Source organism: Panthera tigris, chromosome X (genome assembly GCF_018350195.1).
Source record: "Panthera tigris isolate Pti1 chromosome X, P.tigris_Pti1_mat1.1, whole genome shotgun sequence".
NCBI classification, from domain to species: Eukaryota; Metazoa; Chordata; class Mammalia; order Carnivora; family Felidae; genus Panthera; species Panthera tigris.
Window position 1 is genome coordinate 127,686,872 of NC_056677.1, and position 10,644 is coordinate 127,697,515.

A 10,644-nucleotide genomic window follows, 5' to 3' on the forward strand; every position below is an offset into this window, starting at 1 on the left:
GGAGGGGGGAGTGCCCCACACGTCCCGGGCAGCCCCACCTGCAGGGTCCAGACCCTCCCAGAGGACGGGAAGGTGTCCTGAGGGGACCCGCGGGGTCAGCGGTCAGTGGTCAGGGACAGGAGGGTGTCCTGAGTATGACCACCGGGTCAGTACTAGGAGGGAGGGCGCCCTGAAGGCATCTTGGGTGTGACCACGGGGTCAGGGTCAGGAGACAGGATGGGAGGACATCCTGAGAGCCTGGCCGTGCTTTGGCTGCGGTCTGTTCCTGTCACTCTGGACCCCAGGCCCAGAGCAAACAGGACTTTCATCAGAGCTTGAATGGTCTCATGTCCTCGGCGCCTGTGATCTCTGAGGACGTTGGCCTACAAACCGACCGCGTCCTTTACTGAAGTGTGTGGCCCTCTGGCCTGAGTGGCTCTGGTCCCGGTCCCGGCCGGGCCAGGGCGTGTGGCCTCCGTCCGCGTCAGCGGAGGCGCATTCCAGGGCACGTGCACACCTGCAGACCCACCCACCCTGACGCTGACCCCGGTGACCCGGAGCCTCGTCCCGTCGGCTCCTGGGCGCGGGGCGCTCCGCACGTGCGCCTTGTGCGGGCTCTGCCCTGCCTGCCCGAGACCAGCCGGGACCCAGAGCGCGCACAGGACAGCCCAACGTGTGCAGCGGAACCCCGCGCGACTGCCCCCTGCGCCCTCCGCCCGCAGCGCAGTCCGGCTACTGGGGCCAGGAGGCAGGGCGCTGCCTCAGGGGCTCTCCGCCCAGCAGCCCAGCGGCGTCTCTTTCCGCGCCCTCTCCCCGCGGTCCCTGCCTCCTCCTCCTGCCACCCTCCCCCTTCTTTCCCCTCCTCCCTCCGCCCTCTCTTCTCCCCTCCCCTCCCTCCCCCTCCCTCCCCCTCCCTCCCCCTCCCTCCCCCTCCCTCCCTTCGCCTCCCTCATCTTCCCCCCCCTCCTTCTCGTCCCTCCTCCTTTCTTCCCCACTTCCTTCCTCTCTCTCCTCTCCCCTCCCCCTCCCTTCCCCTCCTCCACTTTCTCCCTTCCTCCCTCCTTGGAGACCCTGCTCCTTGCCGGCAGCTCCCTGACTGGCCCCCTGTGCCCCGCCCTCCACAGCCCGGGGGGCCCCCCCGTACAGCCCGTGAAATGGGGCTCTGAGCTCCTGGGGCCTGGGCAGCGGCCGCCACTGGGGTTCCCCGCTGCCTGCGGAACAGACCCTGCCTCCCCGTCTGTCCGGGCTTCCTGAGGCTGGCCTCCACTCGCCTTCCTGCCTCAGGTGGGGAGACCCAGGGCCCCGAAGTTGTCCAGATCCCCAGAACCTGTGACTGTCAGGCTCCACTGCAGACGGGACTCCAGGTCTCTGCACAGCTGAGCTCAAAGCAGGGGGCGGGTGTGCGCGCAGTCCCAGGCGCTGTGCTGGGCCCGCGGGCCCAGGACTGGGCAGGACCCTTGACAAGCACTCCACTGGCTTTGCCGAAGTGGGGAGGGGGGGGCGCAAGGGAACCCAACACGGGCGCATTCGCACCCCAGTGTGGACGTGCCTACTATCTGAGCCTGGACCCCACTGTGGACATCCCTGCGCCCCGGTCCCGAGTTCCCCCCCCCCCCACTTGGACGTCCCTGCACCTTGATGTCCTATAGCCAGACAGGCCAGGGGGACATTCATCACTGAAATAGGCGCCCCCCTCCCCACGTCCCTATGTCCAAAAAGATCCCTTCCACAGACTCTGGGGGTCAGGATACGGCCACGTCTCTGTGGGGACACTGCCAGCAAGAGGCGTACTAGGGGAGGGTGTGCTCGCAACACAAGAGCAGAGGGGAGTGATGCTGGGCTGGGTCTCAGCCAAGACTATGGGTAGATGCACCAAGGCCCCTTGGAGGGGACACAGGCAGGGCCACCCCAAGAGTGCTACCCATTGGGGATGCAGCACCTTGTGCTCTGTCAAGTTGGGGTCACCCCCTCCCCCAGAGGCCACCCCCACCCTCACACCTGTGCTCAGCCAGGTTGGGGTCACCCCCTCCCCCAGAGGCCACCCCCCACACACACCTGTGCTCAGCCAGGTTGGGGTCACCCCCTCCCCCAGAGGCCACCCCCACCCTCACACCTGTGCTCAGCCAGGACCTGCAGTCCCCGTCCCCTGTGTCTGCACCCTCCCTAAGACCCTCAAACAATGTCTGGGACCCACATCTGCCACAAGGTGAAGAACAGAGTATGTGCTGGGGCAGCTGCTGTGGGCTGGTGGCCACAGGGTCCTCGTGTGCAGCCCCGTCCACCTCCAGACGCAGAGGACGGCAGCGTGGGCCACACCCCGTCTACAGTGGCCGTGTGTGCATGGGGCGGGGGCGGGGGGGGGGGAGGCTCAGGTGTTCCCTGCAAGGAGCTCCTGCTGGACAGCCTCTGGGGCACCAGCACTGACCACCTGTCCCCACAGGAAACAGCAGAACACCTGAAAGTGACAGTAGCAGAACCTGTCCGGACTCCCTTCTCCCACTGTTGTGCACACACACACACACACACACACACACGTGTTCACATGCGCTTGCGCACACACATGCGTTCATGCCCATTTCAGTTTCTACCTCCTGTTTGACCACAACTGGAATTTTCACATGTTAGCAAAATACACACAACCTAAAATTTACCATCAGTGACATTTACACATTCATTGTTGTGCAGTGACCACCTGTGCAGTTCCAGAACGTTCTCAGTCACCAGGGGACACCCCACACATCAGTGTCCCTGCCCATCTCCCCAGTTCCGTGACCCCCCAGCCCCATGACCCCCAGCCCTTTGTGACCCAGCCCTGTGACACCCACCCTGTGACCCCCAGCCCATGACATCACCCCCAGCCCTGTGACACCTACCATGTGACCTCCAACCTGCAACCCCCAGCTAGCCCTGTGACACCCTGTGACACCCACCCTGTGACCCCCAGCCCATGACATCACCCCCAACTCTGTGACACCCACCATGTGACCTCCACCCTGTAACCCCCAGCCCATGACATCCACCATGTGACCTCTACCCCCTAACCCCCACTGAATGACCCCCAGCCTCATGACACTCCCAGCCCTGTGCCCCTGACCTTGTGACATCCCCCCCAGCCCTGTGCCCCCCACCTTGTAATGTCACCTCCATACTGAGACCCTCACCCAGTGACCCCACCCCATGACATCACCCCCAGCCCCATGACATCCACCATGTGACCTCTGCCCCATAACCCCCACTCAATGACCCCCAGCCTCATGATACCCCCGGCCCGATGCGCCCCATCGTGGGACATCTCCCCCCATCCTGAGACCCCAGCCCCCAGCGCTGTAACCGCTCTCCCCCTCCGTCTGCTCTGTGGGTAGGATTTTCATAAAGACCATGTTGTGCACATAGCCAACCTTCCCAGGGGTTAAACCAATGGATATAAGACGCGTCTCTGGCGCCAGGTCACCGTAATCTTTTTCCTCGGGTACTTTTCCTGACGCACACACACTTTCTAGCAAGAACATACAGTAAAGACACAAGTTACAACACTTGTAAACCGGTATTTGCTCATTTGACAGATTTCTCGGCATTCTTCCATACTAATCCTTCAGGTAACAACTTATTCTTGAATCCTTGCAAATGACACTCACGGGCTGTGTTCCAGGACGTCTGCCCAATGGCAGGGGCCCCGTTCCCAGTATTTCAGGAATTCCAGACTGTCCACCGGGAGGTACAGGAAGTTCCTCATGACCTCCTCACCCTGCCTCCTGTCCCCTGTCCCCCCCCACCCCAATGCTCTCTGGGGTCTGTCCCCAGTCCTCCCCCCTATGGGGTCTGTCCCTTGTCCTCCCTGCTCTGTCCTCCCTGCTCTGGGGTCTGTCCCTATCCCTCTCTCTTTGGGGTGTGTCCCCTCTCCTTCCCACTCTGGGGTCTGTCCCTGTCTCCCTCTCTCTGGGGTCTGTCCCCTGTCCCCCTCTCTCCAGGCTCTGTCCCCTGTCCTTCCCCCTATGGGGTCTGTCCCCTGTGCTCCCCCCTGTGGGGTCTCTCCCCTGGCCCCCATCTCTTTGGGGTCTGTCCCCTGCCCTCCCCCCTATGGGGTCTGTCCCCTGTCCTCCCCCCTATGGGGTCTGTCCCTTGTCCTCCCCACTCTGGGGTCTGTCCCTGTTCCCCTTTCTCTGGGATCTGTCCCTGTGCCCCTCTCTTTGGGGTCTGTCCCCTCTCCTCCCCACTCTGGGGTCTGTCCCTGTCTCCCTCTCTCTGGGGTCTATCCCCTGTCCTCCCCCCTATGGGGTCTGTCCCCTGGCCCCCATCTCTTTGGGGTCTGTCCCCTGTCCTCCCCCCTATGGGGTCTGTCCCCTGTCCTCCCCCCTATGGGGTCTGTCCCCTGGCCCCCATCTCTTTGGGGTCTGTCCCCTGTCCTCCCCCCTATGGGGTCTGTCCCCTGTCCTCCCTGCTCTGGGGTCTGTCCCTGTTCCCCTCTCTCTGGGGTCTGTCCCTGTCCCCCTCTCTTTGGGGTCTGTCCCCTGTCTTCCCTGTTCTGGGGTCTGTCCCTGTCCCCCTCTGTCTGGGGTCTGTTCCCTGTCCCCGTCTCTCCAGGCTCTGTCCCCTGTCCTTCCCCCTATGGGGTCTGTGCCCTGTCCTCCCCACTCTGGGGTCTGTCCCTCTCCCCCTTTCTCTGGGGTCTGTCCCTGTCCCCCTCTCTCTGGGGTCTGTCCCCTGGCCCCCTCTCTTTGGGGTCTGTCCCCTGTCCTCCCCCCTATGGGGTCTGTCCCCTGTCCTCCCCGCTCTAGGGTCTGTCCCTCTCCCCCTTTCTCTGGGGTCTGTCCCTGTCCCCCTCTCTCTGGGGTCTGTCCCCTGGCCCCCATCTCTTTGGGGTCTGTCCCCTGTCCTCCCCCCTATGGGGTCTGTGCCCTGTCCTCCCCGCTCTGGGGTCTGTCCCTGTCCCCCTGTCTCCAGGGTCTGTCCCCTGGCACCCCTCTCTTTGGGCTCTGTCCCCCTGCTCTCTGGGATCCGTCCCCTTGCCCTCCTGTGTCTCCTAGTCACTGTCCCATATTGCTACCTTTCCTCCACACCTTTTCAGTGTGTCATCTGTCTGTCATATTAAAGCCTCCTGCTCAGGTCACTTCTTCCGGCCATCAATGTCGTTCATCTGCCTGTGCAGTGAGAACTTCAGTCACCCCGTGCTTGTGCTCCTGTCCCGGGTCTGGGTCCTCATCTGTTTGTGTCTTGGGCTCAGCAGAGCACCGAGACCGAGAGCTGAGTCCCCTAGGAGCCTGATGACAGAGTGTATCACTGTCCATCCTGGGGCTCGCTGTGGTTGCTGTTCTCCCATGTGTGGATCTCACACGGCGACCCCCAACCAGCCCTGCTGGGGCCAGGCTGCTGTGGTTCCCACACCCGGATGGGCTCCCAGATTCTGGACAAAGAACAGTGAGATCAGTTTGCTTGGTTTCGAAATGGCCTCATGCAAAATATCTGAGATCCAATCACTAATTTATTGTTTTAATATTTATTGTTTACTTTTGAGAGAGACAGAGAGGGAGAGAGAGAGAGGGAGGGAGAGAGAATGAGTGGGGGAGGGGCAAAGAGAGAGGGAGACGCAGAATCCCAAGCAGGCTCCAGGCTCCAAGCGGTCAGCACAGAGCCCCACGTGGGGCTCGAACCCATGAACCGCGAGATCATGCCCTGAGCCAAAGTCAGACGTTTGACAGACTGAGCCACCCAGGCGCCCCGTTTAATTTGTTTGTTTGTTTGTTTTCATCATTTTTTTTTAAGAGAGATAGAGGTCGTGAGTGGGGGAGGGACAGAGAGAGAGAATTCCAAGCAGGCTCCACAGTGAGCTCAAAGCCTGCACTCATGAACCTTGAGATTATGACTTGAGCTGAAATCAAGAGTCAGACACTTAACCCATTGAGCAATTCAGGTGCACCAGTATTTTTTATTTTTTTAGAAACCAATTAGTTTATTTTAAAAATTTTTTAATGTTTGTTTCTTTTTGAGAGAGACAGAGAGTGAGCAGGGGAGGGGCAGAGAGCGAGGGAGACACAGAATCCAAAGCAGGCTCCAGGCTCTGAGCTGTCAGCACAGAGCCTGATGCAGGGGTTGACCCCACGAACCTTGAGATCGTGACTGGAACCGAAGTCGGACACTCCAGCGGCTGAGTCCCTAGGCGCCCCGAGACCAGTTACTTTAACCCCTCCTCACAGAGCATATGGGGGCTCAAGGTATGCATATTTCAGACTCTGCAGCACAACCTTGTCTCTCCTTGTGCTCGAGACCGGTCCAACTCCAGCCACCTGCCCCAGGAATTGTCCTCCCCACCGAGGGCAGAGCCTGCCTCATCCTGTCTCCTCGCTGCCCGGATGGATGGGTGCCCACAGGTCTCTCCCTGTTGGTGTCTGTCTCTGTCTCTCTTCTTTCTGTGTGTCTCTGTCTCATCTGTATCTCTCTGTCTCTGGCACATGCTCCTACAGGTGCACAACCAGGAACAGGACTCACACCCCATCCCCCACTCCTGGGTCATGATCCCGGGTCTTCAGATCCAGACGGACCCCAGTCTGCAGGGATGGCAGCCCTCCAGCACCACCTGTGATCCAAACCCAGAACTCTGGGACTGCAAGAGTTGAGCAGAGAGGGAACAGGCTTGGGGCAGAAGCCACGAGCACCCCAGCAGTGTGGGATGTCACCTCAGCCTGTGCTCCTGGGAAACCACAGTGATTAAACAAATCTGCAGGTGAAAGACCTGAATGAAGACAGGAAACCATCCAAACCCTAGAGGAGAAAGCAGGAAAAAACCTCTTTGACCTCAGCTGCAGCAATTTCTTACTCGACACATCCCCAAAGGCAAGGGAATTAAAAGCAAAAATGAACTATTGGGACCTCATGAAGAGAAAAAGCTTCTGCACTGCAAAGGAAACAATCAACAAAACTCAAAGGCAACCAACGGAATGGGAAAAGATATTTGCTAATGATATATCGGACAAAGGGCTAGTATCCAAAATCTATAAAGAGCTCACCAAACTCCACACCCGAAAAACAAATAATCCAGTGACGAAATGGGCAGAAGACATGAATAGACACTTCTCTAAAGAAGACATCCAGATGGCCATCAGGCACATGAAAAGATGCTCAACATCGCTCCTCATCAGGGAAATGCAAATCAAAACCACACTGAGATACCACCTCATGCCAGTCAGAGTGGCTAAAATGAACAAATCAGGAGACTATAGAAGCTGGAGAGGATGTGGAGAAACGGGAACCCTCCTGCACTGTTGGTGGGAGTGCAAACTGGTGCAGCCACTCTGGAAAACAGTGTGGAGGTTCCTCAAAAAATTAAAAATAGATTTACCCTATGACCCAGCAGTAGCACTGCTATGAATTCACCCAAGGGATACAGGAGTGCTGATGCATAGGGGCACTTGTACCCCAATGTTTATAGAAGCACTTTCAACAATAGCCAAACTGTGGAAAGAGCCTAAATGTCCATTAACTGACGAATGGATAAAGAAATTGTGGTTTATATACACAATGGAATACTACTTGGCAATGAGAAAGAATGAAATACGGCCTTTTGTAGCAACGTGGATGGAACTGGACAGTGTTATGCTAAGTGAAATAAGTCATACAGAGAAAGACAAATACCAATGTTTTCACTCTTATGTGGATCCTGAGAAACTTAACAGAAGACCATGGGGGAGGGGAAGAAAAAAAAAGGTTAGAGAGGGAGGGAGCCAAACCATAAGAGATTCTTAAAGACTGAGAATAAACTGAGGGTTGATGGAGGGTTAGAGGAGAGGGTAGGTGATGGGCATGGAAGAGGGCACCTGCTGGGATGAGCCCTGGGTGTTGTATGGAAACCAATTTGACAATAAATTATATTCATAAAAGAAAAAAAAAGAAATCTCCAGAAAACATCTTTACTGTGGGTGGAAAGGACGCTGGAGTCTGAAAACCCAGGACTTTGCACTGTGACCTTACATGGAGACAGGGTCTGCACAGAGGCAATCACGTGAAGTGAGGTCATTAGGTTGGACCATAATTCAACAGCACTGGTGTCCCTATAGAAAGGGAATTCGCACGCACACACACACTCAGACACACATAGAACGTCGTGTGAAGATTTGACTGAACCCACAGCAGTGCAGTTGTCTCCCCGAAGGGAGGACACCCGTGACTGGAATGGCCACAAGCCAAGTTCCAAAAGCTGGGACAGACGCCTGGAGCCAACCGTTCAAAGGGGACCCAGACTTGCAACCCCAGAACAGGCCACCACTTGGGCATCAGTTCTCCGTCCTCCTAATCTGCCTAAAAGCAGGGTACACATTTCCCTTTGTGAGGTTGGTGTGGACGTCCGCACCCTGTCCTGTGCTGGGACGAGGAGAGAGACCCTTATCACACAGAGGGGCCACTGACACCGAGAGGACACTGCATGAAGGGACCTCACTAGAATAACCTGTACCTGCCATTGAGTTCCCCATTTCCTAGTCACGTCCCCACAATCTATCTCTCCTTAAAGCCCAAACCCTGTTTTCTTTGTTAAAAGGATACATAAACCCCTGAGTGTAACTACTTCTTTGAGTATCAGTTCTCGTCTGTGGAGACCTCTCTGCATGTCAGTATTCATACAAATTGCGTTATTTTTTTCCTCTTAATCTATTTTTTTTTTTACTTTAATTCACAGGCCTCCATGACAGAACATAACAGGGCAGAAGGAAAGTCTTTCCTCTCCAATATGTCCACAAAGCGTTGAGAGGGAGTCAGGCCCTGCCGACGACTTGATGTGGGACTCCTGGCCCCTGGAACTGAGGGACGACAGACACATTTCTGATGTTTCAGCTACCTGTTTGTGTTTATTAATTTTGGCAGCCTCAGTGAAGTCACACCACTGTCCTCAAAGACTCAGATGAGACCCCTGAAGACGCTGTTTCCTCAGACAACGCTGCTGGGCCCTCCGCTTCTCTCCTCCGTCCCATCGGTGGCCCGCTGAAGTGTCCGTCCCCAGTGATCCTTCAGGATAAGTGCTTGTCAGCTTGCCTCCTGTCATTGGGCCTCTGGACTTTGCCTGCATTCACCTGAGCCCCCAGACGGCCCTCCTGTGGGCCCATCTGGAGAGCCGGCTATAGGTAAGGACAGACGTTCCCTGGCCAGCTGTCGGGCGCACAGCACACTCTCCCCACCCAGGCGGTCCAGCCCTTTTGCTCCTAACGCTGGAGACGCCTGCAGACCAGTGGCCCCAGTGTGCTGCCTGTCCCGCCGTTCTGCGTGTACTGGATGGACCTTCACACGTCAAACCTCACCGCACTGATCTCATCCCTGTGTCATCCATTCAAACACCCAGGAAATCACAGCGAGGCTCTGTGGCTCGTTCTGAGGGACCGCCGGGTGCACAGTCAGATGGTCACCCGCCTGGGTCACGTCACCTGCCTGGATCACGTCCCTCGCCTTGATCACGTCACCCACCTGGATCATGGTCACTCACCTGGAACTTAATCCCATCTGCAAAGACCCTTTTCCAAATAAGGTCCTGAACCACAGCTTCCAGAATTAGTAGGTGCACACATATTTCGGGGTGTGGGGTCACTGTTCAAGACACTTCAACACCTAAAAAGGTGCGTATTTTACTTCCTGTGACTTGTGAAAGGATTTACGGTTTATGTAATCTTTTGGAACTTACTTTTCCCTTGAAGTTGCCTTCCTAAGATTCATCCTTTTTTTTTTTTTAAGTTTATTTATTTATTTTGAGAGAGAGAGAGAGCAAGGAGGGGAGGGGCAGAGAGAGAAGGAGGCAGAGAATCCCAAGCAGACTCCACACTGTCATCACAGAGCTCGACCAAGGGCTTGATTGCATGAACTGTGGGATCATGACCTGACTCAAAATCGAGAGTCAGATGCTTAACCAGCCGAGCCCCCCAGGTGCCCCCTCAGATTCATCCTTATTGTGAGGCATCAGCAGGGCATTCGCTCTGGCTGGGGCACACTCGCCATGCGACCCGCCTGCCAGGTCTCCATGTTACAAAAAACAAAACAAAACAAAACAAAACAAAATTCCTGGGCTCTTGGGTAGCTAAGTCTGTCAAGTGACTGACTCTTGATTTCGGCTCAGGTCATGATGTCATGGTTCGTGAGGTTGAGCCCCACATCAGGCTCTGCACTGGCAGCATGGAACCTGCTTGGGATTGTCTCTCTGCCCTTTCCCCGCTTGTGCACGCACCCCCCCCCAAAATACATAAATAAACTTAAAACACAACTGATTAAAAAAAAATTCTCCACTCAACGTATAAAATATAGAGACCTGTATTTTCTTCATTTTTATATTATATATATATATTTCTGTATTGTACGTGTGTGAATATACAATATACAATGTATGTGTATACTATATATATATTTCTGCATTGTATGTGTGTATATACAATATACAATGCATGTATATATATTTCTGTATTGTACATGTGTGTATATACAATATACAATGTATGTATACATATATATATTTCTGAATTATATGTGTGTGTATATACAATATACAATGCATGTATATATATATTTCTGTATTGTACGTGTGTGTATATACAATATACAATGCATGTACACACACACACACACATATATATATATATATATACATATATATTTCTGTATTGTATGTGTGTATACCCAATCTCTACCTTGTCGGCACTT